Consider the following 22,366-nt stretch of genomic DNA (forward strand, 5'->3'; position numbering starts at 1 on the left):
TATTATGCTAAACGAGATAAGTCAGTCAGAGAGACAAATACCATATGATTTCACTCCACGTGGATTTTAAGAAACAAAACAAAGCAAAGGGGAAAAAAGAGAGACAGACCAAGAAACAGACTCTTAACTATAGAGCACACACTGATGGTTACCAGAGGGAAAGTGGAGGGGGGGGATGGAGGAAATAGGTGTTGGGGATTAAGGAGGGCACTTGGATGAGCACTGGGTGATATATGGAAGAATCAAATCACTATACTGTACACCTGAAACTAATATGACACTGTATGTTAACTGGAATTTAAATAAAAACTTTAAAATTCCATTCATTAAAAGAGTTCATTTTAATATAATTAAGAAATAAAAATGTAAAAAGAGACATTGAAAGAATAGTAATTCAATTATCCAAAAATGTGAGTGGCAAGAAGGCCCAGTTAGAGACAGCACAAAGCCAATGCAGATTTTTGCAAGGGACATCCTACCATTTTTTATATTCCGTTTCAATTAGTTAATCAATTCCTCTCTCTGTCCATTTTCATGACTGATTTGAAGTAAGTAAGCATTTGCTTCTCGTTTTATTTACGAAGAAGAAAATTATTATCACGCAATCCTTGTTAATATCTCAAGACTGAGGGCGCCTGGGTGGCTCAGTTGGTTAAGCGACTGCCTTCGGCTCAGGTCATGATCCTGCAGTCCCAGGATTGAGTCCCGCATCGGGCTCCCTGCTCGGCAGGGAGTCTGCTTCTCCCTCTGACCCTCCTTCCTCTCATGCTCTCTGTCTCTCATTCTCTCTCTCTCAAATAAATAAATAAAATCTTTAAAAAAAAAATATCTCAAGACTGAAGCAGTTTTTCTGTTGTTGCTAACAGAACCATTTAACTGTGACTCCTTTTTAGGAATCCTCTTTCATACGTTGCAAACTCCTTTCAGCTGCTTCTCAAGAGTTATTGAGATGGCTTGAGATATTGTTCCACTACACTTATCATCCTCCACATTTTTATTGAAGATATTTCACTGGTATGACAACATGTCTGAATTAAAATATAATAAACATCTTTTTAAGCAGTGACCGGTCCTTTTATGATTTGTCATAGCCACACTATTATGATAAATTACCTTAACCAAGTTCAACTTGATAACTATGAAAAAGGTTACATTGTTCTTCAATTATCCTTTTAATCAATCTCCCAGGATAATCATTCTGCCTAAAAATATGTTTCTCAATACTAATTTCATTATCTAGGTGATTCTCATCACTAATCATTAGAGTGAGAGTCTCCATATTCTTAACAACTCTTACTTTAACTTAAATGGGTGATTAGACTCAATATGCAGGATATTACCTGCACGGTGGTCTTGATAATACATTCTCACATCGTAACTATCTTCACTTCATCCTACTAATAGATGTTAAAAAAGGGGAAAAAAAAGCTCTCTTATTAAACCCTTCCACAGTAAATCATATTTCTAAATGAAGATTACTTTTCAAAAAAAAAAAAGAGAGAGATAATAAAGAACTTTCTTTCCTTTATGCCAAGAAAAGCTTGTTAAATTTTGCTACACTGACTATCATTGGGCCTTTCCAGAAGTGTTGGCAAAAGCATTTAGGGATCCTATGTTGTTGAGGATATGGATTTAAATAAAAAGGGAAAACTTTAATTACAGAGAGTAGAACACTTCTATGGCTCTTCTATGGCTCTCCTGGTTTTCTTTAGTATTCTTCGCTAGACTATGTCATTAGCACACACACAAAAAAGGCCTCAGTAAGCTTTCCTGAGTTTGCCTGGTCACAGCTCAACTGGTGGAAGCTCCATGGGAGCACTTGTGAGGAACTTAAAGTACACAAATCCGGAGTACATCTCTGCGTAAACTCTCACCTTTCACATTACAGTATGTGAGAGAATTTTATACATTCCTCTCACTTCTGTAATGTTTTGTCCTCTCTTAAATGTTTTCCTCACTCTAGAGCCAGTCTTTAAGCTGTGTTCTAGCTAGCAATCATAAATCGGTTTTGACTTTGCTTAGGTTTTAGGAAAATGTCATCTACACAAGGCTTCCTGCATCATAGCTTGGTCTACACGGTAGTTTCAGAATCGGTCCCCGAGATAAAATGAAATCGAAGCTGCATCCTGACACTTTATACGTGTTTATTGACTCTAGTTAATAATTTAGTTTATTGACTCTGTTATATTGTTATTATTATTTATAGTTCAGGTTCTAAAATCACAAGAATACTTTTTTCTCACTATGGAAACCTTTTGAAAATTACCTTTGTTTTCACTTTTTAACTTCTATACAGCAGAATTACATGCAGTAAATTTTGTGTTCAGAAAGACTAAGGATATACTTTCGATGTTATTAGAAAATCGCCGTACTGTGTACACATCTACTTTAACGGTGAAGAGAAAGGTGGCGCACTTTCACTCATTTGAATATTAGATTTGATTTTCAGGAAACTTTCTCATATCCTCCCTTTCCCCAGGAGGGTAAACATATGCTATTTCCTTTAAAACAAGATTCTGTCCATTCACTTGCCAATGATTGTGATGGTTGGCAAGGAAAAGAAAAAAAATACATCCCACCAGTCTTTGTCACAATGACTTACACCAGCTTAAGCAGCAGACTTCCTAAACCGAGACTTATCACTTCAGGGTTATTTCCATGTGACCTGTGGAGAATACTCATGAATAGGAGGAGAAAGCATGTGGCTTTCTCTGCTGTAGGGCTGAACTCTTCAGTGTGAGACTAGAAGGCAGTCCTGAGTGTTGTGAAGTAATCATTAAGTTACACGCTTGTCATTTCTTGTACATTCACTCAGAACTAATGCACATCACTTTTTCCAATTATAATCACTCCACCATTTAACAAGCACAAAAGGCCTTAGATTCCAATTTGCCACTGATGCCTCGCTCTCACTTGCGTATTTCTTGGCATTTGCTAGGTTGTGCAGGGCTCCAATAATACGGAGCATTCTCCTTTCCTAAAACAAGCTTGCGAACAGGGAGGCGACAGAAACAGCTAGTCTCATGTTGGAGGGCAGGCCATTTTCACTGTTTTGATAATTTTCCTGTTCTTACAATTCTTTTCTGCTGTTGTAAATACACATTATTTCTCGGTTTCCTTATTGCCAAAGCTAAACATAAATCACATAGTGATACGCCATGTATGTCTCTGCCCAGGCTTCTCTGCAGGTCCTATCAAACCTTCTCTGGCCTACACCTCATTTCATTTAGTTTCTCCAATCTGTTTCTGTCTTCACCAGCACACACACACACAAACAGCAATCACCAGGCTAGAGAAACACCATTGTCTTCATACTTTGTTAGCTTCTGCTTCCTTCGGTGAGTATTAATATGCCGGAATGAGCTGTGAACATGCTAGCTTTGGATACGCTGCCTTAAACACGAACTACATATAAGAGGAAATTGGTATTTTCATTTGCCGCACATGCTTTAATGATATTAAGCAATCTAATATGGTGCATATGCCGGATTTCAGTAATGCTTCTCTTGAGAATTTCAAACGGTAATGGCAATTTAAAATGACAGCCTTACATTTATATAGCTCCTTTCATCTCAGAGGTCTTTACACTTTATAAAGTTATATGGAGCAATCATTTCACTTACCCACCACAGAAATTCTGCCACCTCTAGGGCAAATCTAGGCTTACTTTCAAAATTGACTCAACGTTACAGATAATTATGACAAGAGGTAAAAAGCAGCGCAGTCCATGAAAACCGAATAGGGAATACAGAAAGATAAAATAATTTCCAAAAGAAATTTTCTCCAAAGGTAAAAATCAAGCAAACACACACAAATTTCCCAAGGTTATTTAACAACCACCAGTGCACAGGACTGTGAACTCCCATGCCAGCCACTAGAGAGCATTTCAGGGATAACAAATTTAAGGCTAATTCTCCGAAGGTGAATTTAGATTAGTGAATGTACAAATTCAAAAAAAAAAAAAAAAAAGAAAAAGGTTAAGGTTCTTACACAGCCAGGAAAAAAAAGGCTTAAAGTTTTCAGATTCTAAATAAAGATTTGTCATGTTTCTTCTTGCTTAAAATACTGCCAATTTCCTTCCACTTCTACATACTTCTAGCACTGGACAAAGGTTTACACACACACACACACACACACGTGCACGCACCTTGGCACCCAAAATTTTAAGAATTATGTATAGAATATATTACTTGAACAGCATTTTGAGAGGCCTTTCAGGATCTCTGTGATCACTTTTCCTTGACACAGTATATTTATGTTTAGGAATTATATAAAGAAAGCTAACACGTTTACGTTTAGATCTGGGTACTTGGCCGTGCACTTACACACTTTGAGTTGTTTGAGGCTGTGTCTAGTGGAGGATGAGCTAGCTTCCAACTTGACACTGATGTCAGGAGTCATCTCATGCAAAGTGGTTATAACCAGAACTAAATGACCCATGGTCATGCCTGCCCCTTTTGGCTACCTTTTCCCACCAGCTAATGCCAGTGTTGCTGGTCTGCCTACACACCAGAAACCTTTAAACCAGGACAATCCCAGCACCCCTAGGATGTCCAGAACTCTCCTAGGTATTTGGGTCAGGACTCTTTCAAAACCAGACTCTCTCAAGCCCTGAACACTGTTGAAAGATGAGTGCTTTGCTTTCTTCTTTATCCTCCATGGTCTTATCGTCCTTATAGCTCATCTCCTGTACTTTAGACATCATTGAAAAAAATTAGGGAGCTATGGATATATGTGAATTGATTTGAAATTTTTAACTCCTAGCTAAATCTCAGGCATTCTCAAGGGAATCTTGAGATTCGGCATTCGTAAAATGTAGAAATAGCAGCTGGGTGAGGTGTTGTCATTTAATAATAAGTTCATTATATAGGGAACACTTTTATTTAAACATAATTGCATTACTTTAAGAAAATACAAAAGTGACATTACTGTTGAAGACAATCTAGAAAAGACAAGCAAATAGAAGAAAAAAGAAAGTATAACTCCACTGTTAATACATTAACAGTATTAGGGCTTCACATAAGAGGTCTCCCATCATTTTCTTGTATTCATCTATACCTTCCCAACTTTATTTTTTTAAAGATTTTATTTATTTATTTTTGAGGGAGAGAGAAAGGGAGAGAACAAGTCGGCGGGGTGGGGAGGGAGAAGCAGACTCCCCATTGAGCAGGGAGCCTGAGGCGGGACTCAATCCCAGAACCCTGGGATCATGACCTGAGCCACCCAGGCACCCCCTTCCCAACTTTATATTAAAAAAATATGATAATAGTAGTGTGCAGGTAAATGTTTCTCAACTAACTCTCCAGAAAAAGAAATAAAGCTCTGATTTGTAGCACTTGCCAATTTGTGTAGTGGAAATACTCTCACTACGGCTGATTTCAAGCTACTTATGTAAAGTCACTGAAGGACAAGATGGAAAGGGATGTGCCCAGTTGGTTCTTCAGTGTGGCTACAAGCCACTCCAGCACATCACTGAACTCTGCACACTGATGGTGGACTTTTCCTCATCAATGTTCATGAACATCTGTCCTTGTCAACAAATGTTCCTCTTAAAAGTCATTTCAATGTTGTATTCCATTTTATGGATATATCCTAGTGTATTTAACCAATCCCCTGCTAGCTTTTGTCTAATTTTTACTTTTATTAACAACACAGTGATTGATACCTCAGAGTGTAATCATTATACACATTCTCATCTCAAAAAATCTCTACACCAACCATTTGCCAACTGGGCAAGATGAGTGACGGGAGAGAAATTGCTAGGAGACTTGGGTCTCTGGCCACCTTCAGTGGAGAATGAGAAAAGTTGAATAAGCCACGGGGTCCTGGCAAACATAAATGAGAGGCAGGGTGGGTGGGAAATCTGCCAAACTGAAGCATTCATATTCCACTACAGAGGAAATGTAGGCCCTATGCTTACAGATATAATTATTTTTAAAAGGAAACCTCCTGCACTGTAAAAACTCCTTTCTGGGTCAAATCTGGTCTATGCGCCAGAGTATCCTGCCCATAAGAGTTACTAGCAATGGCCTGCCATGCAGTGGAGTTCAAGATACTGGGCTCTTCCAATACCTAATTCCTGTAAGAAACAGATTTTATCTCTGCTTTATTTCTTTTTCAACAATTTATGCAATATCTGTTGATGGTAAAACCCAAGTGGTGTTTCTCATATGACAGTGTTTTTTTTTGTTTTTAATTTTTTTATTCTTATGTTAATCCCTATACATTACATCATTAGTTTTAGATGTAGTGTTCCATGGTTCATTGTTTGTGCATAACACCCAGTGCTCCATGCAGAACGTGCCCTCCTCAATACCCATCACCAAGCTAACCCATCCTCCCGCCCCCCTCCCCTCTAGAACCCTCAGTTTGTTTTTCAGAGTCCATCGTCTCTCATGGTTCGTCTACCCCTCCGATTTCCCCCCCTTCATAACATCTCAGTACAGTAGACAAATGAGCACGTGTTAAAACTCAGCCCCATTCTCACACCCCAATGTATATTTTTTTCCTTTTCAGGTGATCTGAGTAGAGTCAGCAGGTGTCTTTTCTCCTCCATGACTTATTTCACATCTTTGAGTCGTCAAATTTGTAATGTCCAGCTGTCAAGAGCTTAAGAAATGCCAATCTGTCTAGCTAGGGGGAAAAAAGCCTAGAAAAATATGGTCTCTAGTGGGATTTTATCTCTAGGTTCCCCTAGACAGGAAAGAGAGTGTATCTATGCCAGCCTACCTACTGCTACAAGATTTACTTGTAGCCCAACCTACAGCACTTTGGGTTTAACATCATCCTTTTGAATTATTTGCATATTGGCTTAAATTCCTAGAATGTTTCATATACTTTTGAATACAGTGCAGCAAGTTCCACCTATAGGAAATTATCTTCTTCCTTTTGTAAACACAACACTAGTAGTGTAAGAACAGAGGCACTTTCAAACCTCAAAAACAGCCAGGCTGTAAAAAAAAAAAAAAAATCCGGCCATTTCATACATTATGGACTAATGGCCAAATTTTTAATGTGTTATTCCTATGTAGCAATTGTTTTGCTTTGCAACTTCTATCCTTCACAGTAAGTGATCAATTGCAGTGTAGGTTCCTCAACGTGGACTATTTCAAATTTGGATCAAAGAGCTAAGTGTTAATGTTATAATTCTAGCTTTCCCCTTAGTGTTTCCTCGTATCAGAACTTTTGTAATAAGTCCAAATTTGTGGAGACTTAAGTGAGACCGTTTGGTTCAGCAGTCATGTGCTAACAAAGTCAGGAGACCTGAATTCTGTTTCAATTTATTCCCAAACCAGTAACAACCCCTTGATGAATCCAGGCTCTTGCTCTATAAAATGGAATACTTATAATTGCTTTAATTCATTACAGAGAGGTTTGTGAGGACCAGATGAGTTAATGCTTGTGAAAGCACTTGGCAACTTCAGTTGCTTTACAAATGTAGGACAATTCTGTTATTGAGCTCTGGAGTGGGAGGACGGGGGAAAGATATGACGAAGGAAATTTAAATGCAAGGAAACTGTTCTCCACAGCATTGTTTAAAATTTGTATAGAGATCAGATTTGGTGGATGATTAAGCATGAGAAGCAATCAAGAAATTCGAGCACAGATGAAGCAGAGTAGGCCAAATGTAAATTATGGACACTGAAAATATTATATGAGCCCACATTTACACTGTTTATAATCTTTGGGGATTTCTATATTTCCTAATGAGCATCAGCATACCCTCTAAATCTCAAACTAAATAAAAATCCCATGCTTGGGTTATATTTTTAGTTTTCATGAATAGACTAGAGCAGTAATACTCCACCTTCACTGTGCACAAAAATATCCTATGGACTCAGTCAAAATGGGATATTTCTGAGCTCTACCCACAGAGATTATGAACTGAAAGACCTGAGTGAGGCTCATGAAGCTGCATCTTTAAAAAGAACTGCTGGGAATCCAATCTCATGAATTAAAACTGGAGGTAGAAAAGTTCATGGTGTGCTTAGGAGAGAGTGAAATATGGAAGTTTCACATTTGGATGATTAGGAGGATGGTGAGAATATTAAGTATGAGAAGAAACATTGTAGTCTGCACACGGGTATAGACTGTGGCCATTAATGGTACCAATTGGCTGTGTCTTCCTTTATCCATGCCCTCTCATATCAGCCCTAAGTTTGGCCATGTGACTTGCTTGGCATAGTTGGACAATAGCAAATGTGACCTAAGCAGAGGATTAAGAAGAGTTTTGGGATGGAGTATAACTCTTCTTGCAGGTCCGGCGAAGCCTGTGACCATCATGTGAAGAAGCATGGGTAACTTTGTGACATGAAGCCCATCATTTCAGTGCATTTACCTGATCACTGGCACCAGTTACCAGACCTGATACTGAGACCATTTTACACCAACTAGCTCTACGACAGATAATGACATGGGCTAAATTTACAAGGTTGGATTTAACTCTAGATGTGTTGAATTTGAACTTTTGGTAAAACATGTATGAGAAATTCCATAATAGATAAGATGATCTAGAGCATAAGCAAATGGTTAGCAAAGGCCTAAAGAAAAAGGTTTGGAAGTTACCTACTCAGAGATTGCGGTTTAGACTATGTAATAAGAGTATAAAATTGACCTTAGAGGACCTAAAGCAGAACCCTAACAAAGACCTACACTTAGTTTGTTCCAGGGGAAAAATAAATGCAAATAACAGAGCTTTGAGGAAAGGAAAGGCAGTCAGGAGAACTAGGACTAGAATGTCACAGAAAGCAAGAAAGAAGATAACTTCTGAAGAGTCAGAGGAGAAAGGTATCAAATGTTCAGAGGAAAAAAATATTTCAGAGGAGGCATAAAATAATGGCTCAAAATAGGCGTGTGGCTTGAGCAGTTTCAACTGGCGAGTGCTTAAAAAAATTATATGAGATTGACTTCAGGTTTTAATGACCAAAAGGACAGCTAGACACTGAGCATCAACTACCTTTTGAAGGAGTGGGATCAAAGTAAGATATGAGGAAGAAGAGACATTTCTAAATATTTAGAAAAGGTTAATAATCTGTCTTATTAACAATTTAATATCTCATTAAATGAGACATTAATAGCCAAAGGGTGGATTCAAGTTAAATACATAACTTTTTTCTTATTTTGGTATCTTTGTCTATGACAGATTATCTTTGATATCATTTCCGGGAAATCCTTAGGGAAAAAAGTATATACTTAATATTAAGTATCACTTACTGAATTTTTTACCCCAGCTCCCCCCAAAACTTCACTAAAATGTCAGGAAAGTTTGGTTACTTGCTCATTTTTTAAAAAATTAAGAAAAAAATCCATCAGGCTAAAAATTGGTAAGAAGACAACAGAATATTCTGTTTTCTATAATGGACAAACTTTGGAAAAGAGAATGGTGGTGAATTACTTGTTATGGACTTGGCAGCTTAAAAAAGTGAAAACTGCTTGCAGAACAAGAAGCTAAAAAGCAAGCAAATTTACAAAGCAGAACCCAGGATATGATGAGGAACTGAAGATCCTAGGGACCTCAGAAGATAAGAACTAAAGAAAACAGGAGGGTTTTATGAAGTCTACAAGCAACACGTGAGCTCCCAATTCTCTTCTACCCATTCAGCCAGGTGAGTACTCCTCCCAGGTCATGCTGAACTTGGATTTGCGAGACTAAGCAAACAACTGAAATCAAGAAGGCTTAACAAAAAAATAAAAGAAGAAAAAAGGTATTTATTGTCCACATATATCGAACGGTTGAGATCACTACCCTCCTTACTCTGCTTGGCTCTAAGGACATTGACAATATTGAGCATACTCCAACCCTCCACCCACTTCACCCAATGTCAGAGGTCAAAAAATTTGTAATCTAGAATAAAAGATCTGAGATACTGATGAGCAAAAAGCCTCCAGCAGAAGGAGAACTTGGGAATTCAAAATATGTTAGTAGATATTTTAATGTAGGTTTAAAAATTGAAGTCAAGGAAAACTCAGAGACAGAGAGAGAAAAACAAAAAGAGAGAAACAGATCATAGAATCTAACCTATGAATAATGGAAACTTCAACAGGAGAGAACAAAAGACGCAGAAAGGAGAAAATCATCAATAAAAAAGTCAGGGACAAATTTCCAGACTAAAAGGACAAGAGTGTTAAAACAGTTAAAAACAGATTTTAACTGTTAAAAACAGATAAAACAGACTCAGTATAATGAATGATAAAAGAAATACACCAAAGCACATTATTGTGATATTTCACTATGCCAGCAATTAAGATAAGATCCTAACAGAAGCTAACAGAATATAAAACAGACCTATGCAAGTGATGAGAAGTCAGAATAGCATCAAACTTGTCAACAGCCTTGCCAGAAGCTAAAACCAATGGATCAAATCCTTTAAAATTCTAAGGGAAAACTATTTCCATCCCAAGATTCTATACCTATCCAAATTATCCATCAACTATAAAATCATTTTATCATTAATTAATCATGCACAATTTCAAAATATTTACCTCCTATGTACCATTTTTCTAGAAAGTTTCCAAATTGCATGCTTCACCAAAATAACAGGAAAAAGAAAAAAAGAGAGAGAAAGGCATAAATTAAACACCAGGAAAAAAAAAAGAGAAATATTTCCAGAATAACAATACTGGGAAGTGCTAGGTCAATAGCCATGTTAAAGTCCTAGAGAACCAGTCCAGACTGAAGTTATAATTAAACTGATGTACTATCTGATATGTTTGAATATACAAAAACAATATTTTGAGTTCTATTAGAGAATTTAGGGATGAAAGAGTGATTGGGATATATAAAAATAAACAAATGGAAAAATAAGCTAATTAATAATTGTAGGCACAGTGGAGAATATACTAGAGCTAAAATCATCTAAAGTAGAAAGTCGGCATTTTTAAAAATCAAGCAATGACAAAATAATTTTTTAAAAACCAGGAAAAAAAAATTAAGCATAATTGAAAAGTGTTAGAAGGACACCTGGGTGGTTCACTAGGTTAAGCATCTACTTTCCGCTCGTGATCCCGGGGTCTTGGGATCGAGTCCTGCATTGGGCCCCTTGCTCAGCGGGGAGACTGCTTCTCCCTCTGCTGCTTCCTCCGCTTGTGCTCTCTCTTTCACAAAAATAAATAAATAAGATCTTAAAAAAAAAAGATAAGCGTTATAATAGTTAAATCTGTAGGTAAGTGTAAGTATCTTCATTATACTCCTCTCTAGTTTTTCACTTGAAAATTTATCTAACAAAAACATAAGATTTATAGAAGTATTAAACATTCCTAAATGAGATATTGAGGTAAATAGCAAAGATTGCTGAAGATGTTTGCCTCTGAGAAGCAGAAATGATTGGCAGAGAGGTAAGGAGTAGGGCATTTGGCTAAGAACATTTTTTCTGTGAATTCTTATCACTGTTTTGATTCTTATAATCAAAGGAAAAAAGACATCAATTCCACTAAGGTATATATACATAACTGAAAACAAGCAGTTGGGAATTTTTGAGAACGAATTAACTAGTATAAGAATAATTACTCGTTTCTTAGAGAGGAACCTATTTTTACTAACAGAATAATTAAAAATTAGCCAAAATAATGGTCACTATTAATTTTGGGGGGAATTCTGTATCTCTGTGAATTGTTAGCTTCATGTCTAAGCTTATTTTTTCAGGTTATATTTGGAGGAGCAATTCAGAAAGCCAGCTGAGCTTCACCCTCGAAAATACATACAATGAGATAGAAATCACTTGCCCCATGCCCCAAACCACAGAATTCTATAGTTAGAAACTCTCTTATCATAATCCAAAACGTTTAGGTCCTTGATGAGGAAACTGAGACCTCAAGTCATTAAGCGATATGTTCAAGTTCACTCATTTATAGCAGCATAAAATTGTATACAAAACACTCAGGAGCTGGCAAACTCACATAACTGAATTTCATCCATTCAGTATGGTACTACCTGAAGCTGGATCCTATTTCCACTCAAGAGAATGAAAATGGAAAGTCGTTGGTTGTTGGACGACCTAAAGATAACCTATGCTTATATTTGGACATACTATCTTTGTTTCAGGAACTACATCAAGACAAATTATTTGCACACATACAAGTCAAATATGCATTTAGAGTGTGATCATTTTAAATCATCTTGTAGATATTACAGATGATAAGTGTGGTAATTAAAATGGGTTTACTCTGAGTCAAACCGAGTCTCGAAAGAAGGTAGAAATCGACTTTGTCATGCATTGAGTTGTTTCCCCCCACAAAATTCATATGTTGAAGCCCCCAGTACCTCAGAACATTATTGTATTTGGAGATGGGGCCATTAAAGAGAGAGTTATGTTAAAATGAAGCCATTAGGATGGGCCCTAATCCAATATGACTGCTGTCCTTAAAAAGAGAAAATTTGGACACAGAAATGCCAGCAAAGTGCACACACAGGGGAGAAGACCATGTGAGGACGTGGTGAGAAGGTGGCCAGCTACAAGCCAAGGAGAGGCCTCAGAAGAAACCAGACCTTGATCTTGGACTTCCAGCCTCTAGAACTGTGAAAACATAAATTTCTGTTGTTTCAGCTACCTAGTTTCTGGCATTTTGTTATGTCAGCCTGAGCAAACCAATGCAGACTTCACGAGGAAGCTACTCGGAATGGGGTGTAGGTTGCTCTGTGTAATTAAGTCCAATGGACTCTTATGGGTGCATTGTCTGGGTCATGGAGTCTGCTCTTATGTGTGTTTGGGGCTTGGGGGGAGTAGACTGAAAGGATGGAACCTGGTCTGTGGCAGCTGCTGGAGTTCCTCCTCACATTGTATCTGTATCCTAAGGAGCTTACATTAATGGAGACTTCAGAAAAGACGCTCCTGTGGAAAGAGGAATGGCCAAAGGCTCAGAATTGTATTCCTTTGAATACAGACTTTGTACCCCAGGCTGGTAAAGCTGCAATATATATTACTCTACCTTTCTAACATTTACCGACTTACCAGAAGAAAAAACTCAAGCAGTTGTCCAAGAATGTGAAGGCCCAGGCTGTTTGTGAACTAGGAATTTAAAGTACTTCTCACAGTTCTGTAGTGAGTTTTTACTTCACAAAGGTATTAGGATGAGAGTGGGAAAAGCTGTTATCTTCTCTAGTATTCTTTGCTTATAGCATGTTTGCTTATATGCACGGCTAACAGGCTTATAAGATTATTTCTTAATAACTCTTTTTGTGAACATATGCAGTATGTAATATTAGATCACACAGGTTTTCAAGTCGGACATCTGAGTTTGGTGTCTGGCCTCATGACTGTGAGACCTTAGACAAGTCACTTAACCTCTTTCACCTTAGTTATTTCACTTCTAAGATGAGACTAATACTATTACCCGATTCATAGGACTGCTTTAAGAATTCAACAACATGCATATAAATCCCTTAGCATGGTACCTGGAAGATAAATTATTCCTTAATCAAACTGAGGCATTCTAAATACCATGGAATTGCTTCATTTCCAGATGTTGATAGAGCTTTTTCTAGCATGAATATTCTTAGAATCCTTTTAAACAGTCAAAAAAAACCACAAAAAACCAAAAACCCACAACTTTTTTCTTTTGCCATCTGAGGTTTAAATCTTTCATTATATTCACCTAAGTGGACATTTTCTTAACTCTGGAGAAGTTGTATTGCTTTGTAAGCATAAAACAGAATTAGTTTTATGTGGCATTGAGTGATTCCAAGTCCAATCGCGTGACAAAAACTAGCCCGTGTCTACCTGTGCAGCATAATCTGTTTATGCTGCATTGAAATATCAATTTAGAAATGCCACTTTCCTTGAGCAGCAAGTAATTATCTGGAAGAAACATATTTTATCACTCCCTATGGCTGGTATCAGGCAGCAAATCTTCAGTCCCCGGCACATGATCCCGTGTTTCCTTACAAATTGTGCGGCCGAGCCGTACTGTACCTTAACACTTTTAAATAAGATCTTGACACTTGTGTCATTGTATAAGCTCGGATCTGGATGACAGGATTCTTTCCCCCCACTTAATTTAAACGCACTATTTTTCATCAAATGACAAGCATACATTATGGTCTCCATTCTAACCAAGGCTCCAAAGGCTATTTCAATTTGACTAGAGCTGTTTTCTGCCAAATGGCTACTCTAAGTTACACTGTGCACATTACCCACCAGAAAGCACAGAGTTGATGAGAGTGCACTGTCAACTATCCTGCACATCGATATGGGGGTTATTTGATTTGAAATTGGATTCTAGCCTTCCTTGATCTGTTGTATAAATGGAGAAGCGTGTGTTGGAGAAATTCTTACAAAGTTTATGAAGAATGTGATGTACTTTCCCCCCTAGAGTTTGTCTTTTACTTCGTTTGACTCCAGCTCAAGTTCTCATCTCAGTGATAAATATTCAAAGCTAAAAGTAGAAGAGCTTTTTTTTTTTCTTTAAATGGAAAGAAAACTTAGGAAAAATTATTCTATGCATGAATTTCTTCTGTGATATGAGTTGGGTGCAAGTTGCAGACTTTTGTAGCAGAGTGGCTTTGTGACCCTTCTTTAAACATTTAAGACTTAGTTCAGAAGTTCACTGAATATGATGAGACATGATTCTTAAGTACGGAGCCTTCAAAAAAAGTATCTTCTAAATATATAATATTCTCAGCGAGGCATGTCAGTCATTGTGAAGATGAAAGTCGTTTAAATGCTAAGTTCCCGGTAAACTGTATCTATATTGTAGGGCTCTATTCACAAAGCAATACCTTAGCAGTATGTGTAGGGCATACAAAAATATATCATTTTATTATGGGACATACTGAACTCTGGATATTGTGATGTGAGGTGGGGAGGGAGGGAGTTTGCTATGCAAGTTACATGCTTATCATCAGTATGTGGATGGCCCTAAGGGCAGCATCGAGAACTTCAGAGAAAACATATTAAGTGGGCATGGGGGAAGCATCCTTTTGACCCAAATAAAAGGGTCTTTGTGTAGATCTCATGAGCACAAGATTTTATATTTGAGTGGATAAAGATGTGCAGTTTCTTTAGAATCAAAGGTAGATTGGCAACACTTTTAGTAAATGGCAAAATAATTATGAGTGTATTTGGTATTCAGTGTAAAACATTTATCACTTTGAATGGTTTTGGCATCAGGGCAGCTGTAATAGGCAATCCCACAAGAATCCCTTTGTAATTTAGCATTAATTGATGTTCCTTTATTGTAACGGCAGTTGATAAGTTAAAAGGCACTGAATTGAAGAAGGAAAATAAAATGCTTTGACCAGTCCTTTAACGGCTTCTGCCGGTGACTGGAAGAAAAATAGCTATAAAATAAAGCAAACAGAAACACTGCCCAATTTTCTAGGTATAAGACCGGTTGTGTTTGCATTTACATGTTTATGAGTGCATATACTTGCTGAAGATTAAAATCTAGTATTTAGCTTCAGAAAATGGACTGTTTCTAAATATTTTAGAATAACTTCTCTTTTTTTACTTCATGTGTGATAGATTGATTACTAATGGCCCCAGTTCTTCATCCTTTTCTGTATTCACAGCCTTTGTGATGTGACTTCGCATCTCCTCCCATCAGTGGTTAATTCTATTTTCCCACCTCTTGGATCAGGGCTGGACTCAGGACTGAACTTTGGCTGATAGAATGTGATGGAAGTGATAGTCTGCCTAGGTTTCTACTGGCTCTCTTGAACCCCTCGCAGCTGCCATGTGAACAGCCTGGGCTAGTCAACTGAAGGATGAGAGACACATTGGACAGAGATGAATTATCTCAAGGGACGTTCCTAGAATACCCAGCCTCTAGTTGACTTTGCTGACTGATTACAAATTCCTGAGCAAGCCCAGACAAAATCACTGGAGTCTGATTCAAACCAGAAGAACCACACCTCTGATCTAAACCTATATTGCCGATCTCCAGAATAGTGAGCTAAAGAAATGGTGATTCTTATAACCCAGGATGTTTGGGGGTGGTTTTTTTAATGCAATATTAGATAACTATTTCAGCATGGTAGACTGAAGAGGTACTGAATTAAGAAACATAAGGGTAAAGTTTTTGTTTTAATAGCATTAAGCTTCTGATGTAAAACGAATATTCTATCCATACTAAACTCTATAATCTTCATATACTGTCCTCATTTCCTTAGCTTTGTGCCTGAGAAGCTCTTCCCAAAGGCCAGATTGGACTCATCTTTCAAGGCAAAGGTCATGTGTTCTTACTCCTTGAAGCCTTCTCTGTTTTCCAGAGCCTGCACCTCAGAATTTCCTGGAATTTTAGTTTTATCTGTATACTGTCACATATCACTTTTCCCTTGTATTTGTTTTTAATATGAGTGATTTTTCCACCCCCTCCAAAAGGCATACATGGTATCTTATCCATCTTTATAACCTCAAATCACCTCCTAGTGTCTTGTTAAACAATCAACAGATATTTGAATGAATAATATAACAGGCTAAGAAACCACTCTGGATCCCAGCCTTCCTCTCTATGTTCTTGGTGTTCTTGTAAGGAGTAGTTAGGCTCTTCACAGAGCACTTAAACAAATATAAAGGTTTAATTCTCTTATTATGTTTTTGCTTTATTTCTATGCATTTCCTCTTCCTCTAAAATTTTTATATTCTGTAAAACAGGATATTTTAAGCTTTTTTGAATGCATAATAGCAGTAAAAACAATATGAAGGTTATTTGGTTTGTTAAATTTTTAAAGAAGAAGTATCTTTTCTGTATTTATTAATTCTAATAGAGGCTATTTTTTTGAAGTATCCAGATATCTTGTCCCCTCTGCCTTTTCATTCATACGTTGTGTTTCTAGTCTAAAGAAGTAAGTTTTTGAATTTACATAAATATAAATTTATTTCAAGGTCTTTTATATATCTACAAATACAAAAAAGGTATTAGGCAACTTTAAATTCTTTAAAATTAAGATACATAATTGTAGTTTGGTGTATATTTTGTCATTATCAAAGTGCTTTCCTCAGGTCTTTTAGAAGTTACTGAAATTATGTTTCAACTTCATCTAAGAGGTTTTCCTGCTCTGTTTTGCTTTGTTGCATTGGCCAATTTTTGTTGTTTCTCTGCTACATGGAATTGCAACTATCAAGTTAAATTTCCTATCAGTGAAATGGAAGCATTTTTTAAGGACCAGTGATGATTTGGTCAAATGTTCTTCCCATAATGTTTATGAAATAATAGTAATGTGGAGATGATGACAGCTTGTTCACTGAAGACATTTTTCTCAAGTTATTTAAATCATATAATCCACCTAACTTTAGGAAGAGTCACTTTACTGCTTTCTCTCAGTCACTATGGAAAATATTAGAAAGTTGGATTAACTCTGGGTCCTATCATTGCTGTTTCAGAATATGAATAAAATAGTTTTCCCCTCGCACCATTACCGGTATGGATTTACAAATGTCTACACTACTCTTCCCCAGACCGATGTCCCAGCCATCAGGAGTCCAAGGACGTATTCTTGGGCAGCCCATGAAACTTTCTAAATGTTGTATGTTCATTCTTATGAGAATTTAAGCACACACTCACACACACACACACTTTTAAGTAGTTATCAACAGAAAATATCTGTTTTGCCAAAACAGTAAAATGAAAGATATTTGCTTACTCTAAGACTTTGGATTTAAACTGGCCATTTTTGAACCTCCTGCATCTAGCAGAGATCATCTTACAAATTCAAGATAATTTATCCCACTAGAAGTGGCTCATACATTCCCTGAATCTGAGAAACACCAGTCTATAACAGAAGTGGGTAAATTTCAGCACACAACACTCAGATTGACACTGTTATCATGGAGTTTTCAATAGACTAGGGAAAAATGACAATAAACTAATGAATCAACAAATAGATCCTTTGAATTGGTGGTGCATATAGACAAAGACAATGTGCAAAAGTGACAGGCAGTTTTAAGACCAACCTCATGACCACTTTGGTGAGTTCGGTGGGTGAGGGGAATGTGTGCCTGAGGGCTGGTGTTTGCTTTGCTTGATTTGAAACTCTGGCTTAAGTAACCTGGGCCATCTAGGAATTCCAATATAACAGTCCCCCCTTTATCCATGGTTTTACTTTCTGCGGTTTCAGTTACCCACTGTCAACCTCAATCCAGGAGCCAATGATCCTCCTTGTGACCTATCGTCAGAAGGTCAAAGTAGCCTAAGGCTACGTCACAATGCCTGTACCATCCACCTCACTTCATCTCATCACGTAAGCCTTCATCTCATATTATCTCAAGAAGGGGTGAGTATAGTACACATAAGATACTGTGAGAAAGACCATATTTACTTAACTTTCATTATAGTGTGTTAGATTTATTATTAGTTATTGTTTTTAACCTCGTTGCTGTGTCTAATTTATAAAGTAAACTTTATCATATGTATGTATGTATAGGAAAAAAACACAGTGTATATATATATATATATATATATATATATATATATATACAGGGGTTCAGTACTATCTGTGGTTTCAGGCATCCACCAGGGGTCTGGGAACGGATCCCCTGTGGATAAGGGGGAGCTACTGTACTCAGGCGTGGGTGCATATGTAACCCACTGATATTCCCTCTCATATGATTGATGGCAGGACTGCTCTATTGTTTGTTTCCTAGTATAACATGAATGAAGTTATATTTTATGTAAATAGATGTGAGCATCATCATTTTTAATCAATATATGATCTGAGAGTAATAACTCTTCTTTTTTTAAGATTTTATTTTTTATTTTTGAGAGAGACAGTGCACGAGCCAGGAGGAGGGACAGATGAAGAAGAAGACTCCCCACTGAGCGGGGATCCCAATGCCGGACTGGATCCCAGGACCCCGGGATCATGACCTGAGCTGAAGGCAGACGCTTAACCAACTGAGCCACCCAGGCGCCCCTGAGAGTAGTAACTCTTAATTTTTGCTTTTAATATGCTCTAATAGGTAGAACATTTTAACTATGTCCATGTATCTATCTTTCCAAAATATTCGAAAGCTTCTTCAGTTTTAGAAATCCCCTAAGAACCTCAAAATACAAGTTTTATCCCTGTCTCCCATGTCTATACTTCCTTCTGTTTGCATGCATATCAAACTTTCATAGATAAAATCCCCATCACTAGTATCAAGGCAGAATTAATAGTTTTTTCTTCTAATCCCATAGAAGTGGCTTCTGTGTTACAGCACTTGTATTACAATTGGCCATTGTTTTGTTCCTAGAGGCCCAGAGCCCTCAAAGTCTAGGCACTATTTCACAATTTTTATAGAGGTCTTTAGTATTACATGGCAGACACTAATCAAAGTTCTTTTCAAGTATTAGCTAATTTAACACTCACAATGTAATGCAGTAGATACTCCAATTAACTCCTGTTTTACAGATGAGGGAAACTGAGACACAGAGAAGTTAAGTAACTTGTCCAAGGTCACACCACAAGTGGTAAAGCTAGGATTTAGATAGTCAGTGCAGCCCCAGGGCCATGCCTTTATCACCGTATAATTAATGATGCCTTTCATATGTAGCAATGGACATCATATAAGGAAATGAGTCATAGTTGTCCTGGAAAATTATTATTATTATTATCATTATTATTTAGCAAGAGTCCATTGTGATGTACTTGCGATGGTTAGTTTATGTATCACTTGGCTGGGCTATAGTACCTAATTATACAAGCGAGCATTTTTACCTTAGGTGTTGCTGTGAAGGTGTCTCGTGGATGTGGTTAACATTTACAATCAGTTGACTTTGAGTGAAGATTACCCCTGATAATGTGGGTGGCCTCATCCATTCATATGAAGGCCTTAAGAGTAAATACTGAGGTTTCCTAGAGAAGAAGAAATTCGGCCTCAAGTTTATAGTATTAACTCCTGCCTGAGTTCCAGGTTACAGACTTTGGACTTGCCAACCCCACAAGTTAATTCCTTAAGTTAAATTATAGTAATCATGAATTACTAATTATCATAGTAAATATGATATCTGATATATAACATATAATGTAATATAATATAAATAATATATAATAAATAATACATCTGTATATTAAGCAGAACACAGAGGCTGAATACACTACATTTATTTAACAAAAAAAAATAATTTTTATTTCTTTTTTTAAAAATAACAACACCGTGAGATTGGTTCTTGTCCTTGGTTAATAGTTGAAGAAAATATCTATTTTACCAGCATTCTGACTTTCAGTTTGATTCCTATCACATGCGTACATTATTTTAGCACCTGCGCCACTTTAGAAAACAGGTACCAGGTCTGGCCTTCCCAGAATTTGTCAGTCCAGAAGAGTGTGTTACTGGATACTTCTTTGTTCGTGGGATGGCTCTTCCTTTGCCACAACATTTTCCAAAAAACAGATTAACTACAAAAGGAAGCATGTGAAAACAGACCCATATCTGTGCATAAAAACAAAAATAAGAGTGATTCAAATTTCAGTACGAAAGAAAGGAACACAGAGCCACACTGTTCTGACAATATTTGGGGATTAACAGAGTACCGATAACCCAACTAAATAATTGTAATAGCAAACATTTACGTCCTGCTTTTTTCCCTGCCCCAGGCCCTCTTCTGAATGCTTTTACACATATCAGCTCATTTATTTCTCCTGATGTTTCTATGGAGAAAGTACTCTTATTGTCCCCATTTTAAAGATGAGTAAACGAAGTGGAGTCAGGATTTGAAATCAGATAATCCCTGTAGAGGCTGTTGCTGGCTCTCAGGTAGGTAGAGTACAACCCTAAAGAGTGGGAAAACAGAGGTAGAATAATTACATGAATAATTACTGAAAACCTATTACACGACTATTGCTTTATACACATTATCTTACTTCATACTCCAAACGTGAGGTAAGTACTTTTCTCCCAATTTAGCCAATAGCGAAACATATCCAGATAATTTTAATAACTTGCAGAATGTTAAATGAGTAATAATTGGTGGCAATTAATTGGAACCCATGTCTGCCTTGCACCCAGAAGTTTGCCTTTCCCATCAAGCTACTAAGCTACTGTGCTATTAACTGACAAGCCTCAAAGATGTTTGTTCTAAGTGAGAATATTCAGATCTTAGACCTAGTAGAACAGCATTTGCTCACGGACCATCTCAGCACAACTGCTTAATAGATCATCCAGAAACTCTACTAGGTTCATATCCTTTTGGAGCCCCACTTTACGCATGACGAGTTCAAAGAGCTTCACAGTATTCTGGCACACTGAGGATCATGTGAAGTTACTTTTTCCCCCCTTCTTATTGATTCTTGGGATAAAGAGCATGTATTAGAGTCTCTCCTCTGCCCTCCACCCAAATTAACCTGTTCTAAGGCTTTTTATTATTTAAAGGGTGACCAAAATTTAAGACTTGGAGCTTAGAGACAAAGAGTCAAGTCTCTTTTCTTCCTTCAGTAGTTTCAACTGAATTTCTGAAGACCACATGATATGTTTCTGGGAGGCTACCCATTTCTACCTTTTCTCTTATTTTTTTTCTTTTCTATTTTTTTGTTTACTTTCTTTTCCTTGCCCATGATACTATCTTTCCAACATCAGATGGAATGATTAAAGAGCATCATCAATGTAAGTATATTAAAAGTTAATCTGGAATAATTATCCTTATATTTTCTCCCTCTTCCTTATCTTGCTATATACCAAATAAAAATAGCAGCATCAGGGGCGCCTGGGTGGCTCAGTCGGTTAAGAGCTTTTGGCTCTTCTCAAAAGCAGAAAACTGTAATATCACCAAACTTTGATCAGACAACAAAAACAGTTCAAAAGTTCAATAGAGTTTGTGATAAGTACTATCTATACAAGCATTTAAGTGCGCCCTACACAATGGAAAATATTATAATTTAAATCATTTTCTGTGTTATGGTAAGCCAGAATCAAGAAGTTAAAAGGTGGAAAGAAAAAGGTCAGACTTTCTTGCCCAGCTTTTAGCTTTCCTATCATTGCAGTCTAAGACCATCTAATAAATTAGTGTGCCTTAGATTTCATGTATGCCTGAAAACAAAATGATCAGATTTTAATGACCTGTAATAACAATTTTTCTTTTGAAAGAAAAATACACGTTTAAGTCAAACCCTAACCTTTACTTATAGCTTCAAAATTATACAATTTCCTCAAATAAAGCAACTTTTTTATTTCCAGAGGAAAGCAAGAATAAGTGAGTTCCCCCCAAATATTTTTCTTTAAATTGTTATATTTATTTATCTTATCCGCTGAAATGACTACTACTTGTTTGTTAACTTCCGATTGATAAGCATATCCAAATCAATGAGAACAACACTCTTCGCATAGTAGTGTATTATAAATATTTGCTTCAAAGGGTGTAGAGAGATCTTCGGAGGGCTCTCAATTTAATGGATAGCTTTTATGTACAATACTGATTTTATTTACTATATTTGATTAATATTTGTGGCGAGGAACTA

General features: G+C 36.9%; 1 long non-coding RNA gene across 1 annotated transcript in view; it reads left to right on the top strand.

Annotated features, from left to right (window-relative positions):
• The window catches only part of LOC115936926 (uncharacterized), a 138,746-nt gene extending 120,403 nt beyond the window's left edge, over positions 1 to 18,343 (top strand). Inside the window, exon 4 of the long non-coding RNA XR_014144003.1 lies at positions 18,053 to 18,343. This is a non-coding gene — a long non-coding RNA (uncharacterized LOC115936926). The remainder of the gene's footprint in view (positions 1 to 18,052) is intronic.
• Positions 18,344 to 22,366: the final 4,023 nt, after the last annotated feature.

The sequence above is a fragment of the Leptonychotes weddellii genome, chromosome 3 (genome assembly GCF_054177405.1).
Source record: "Leptonychotes weddellii isolate Sample4059 chromosome 3, ASM5417740v2, whole genome shotgun sequence".
NCBI classification, from domain to species: domain Eukaryota; kingdom Metazoa; phylum Chordata; class Mammalia; order Carnivora; family Phocidae; genus Leptonychotes; species Leptonychotes weddellii.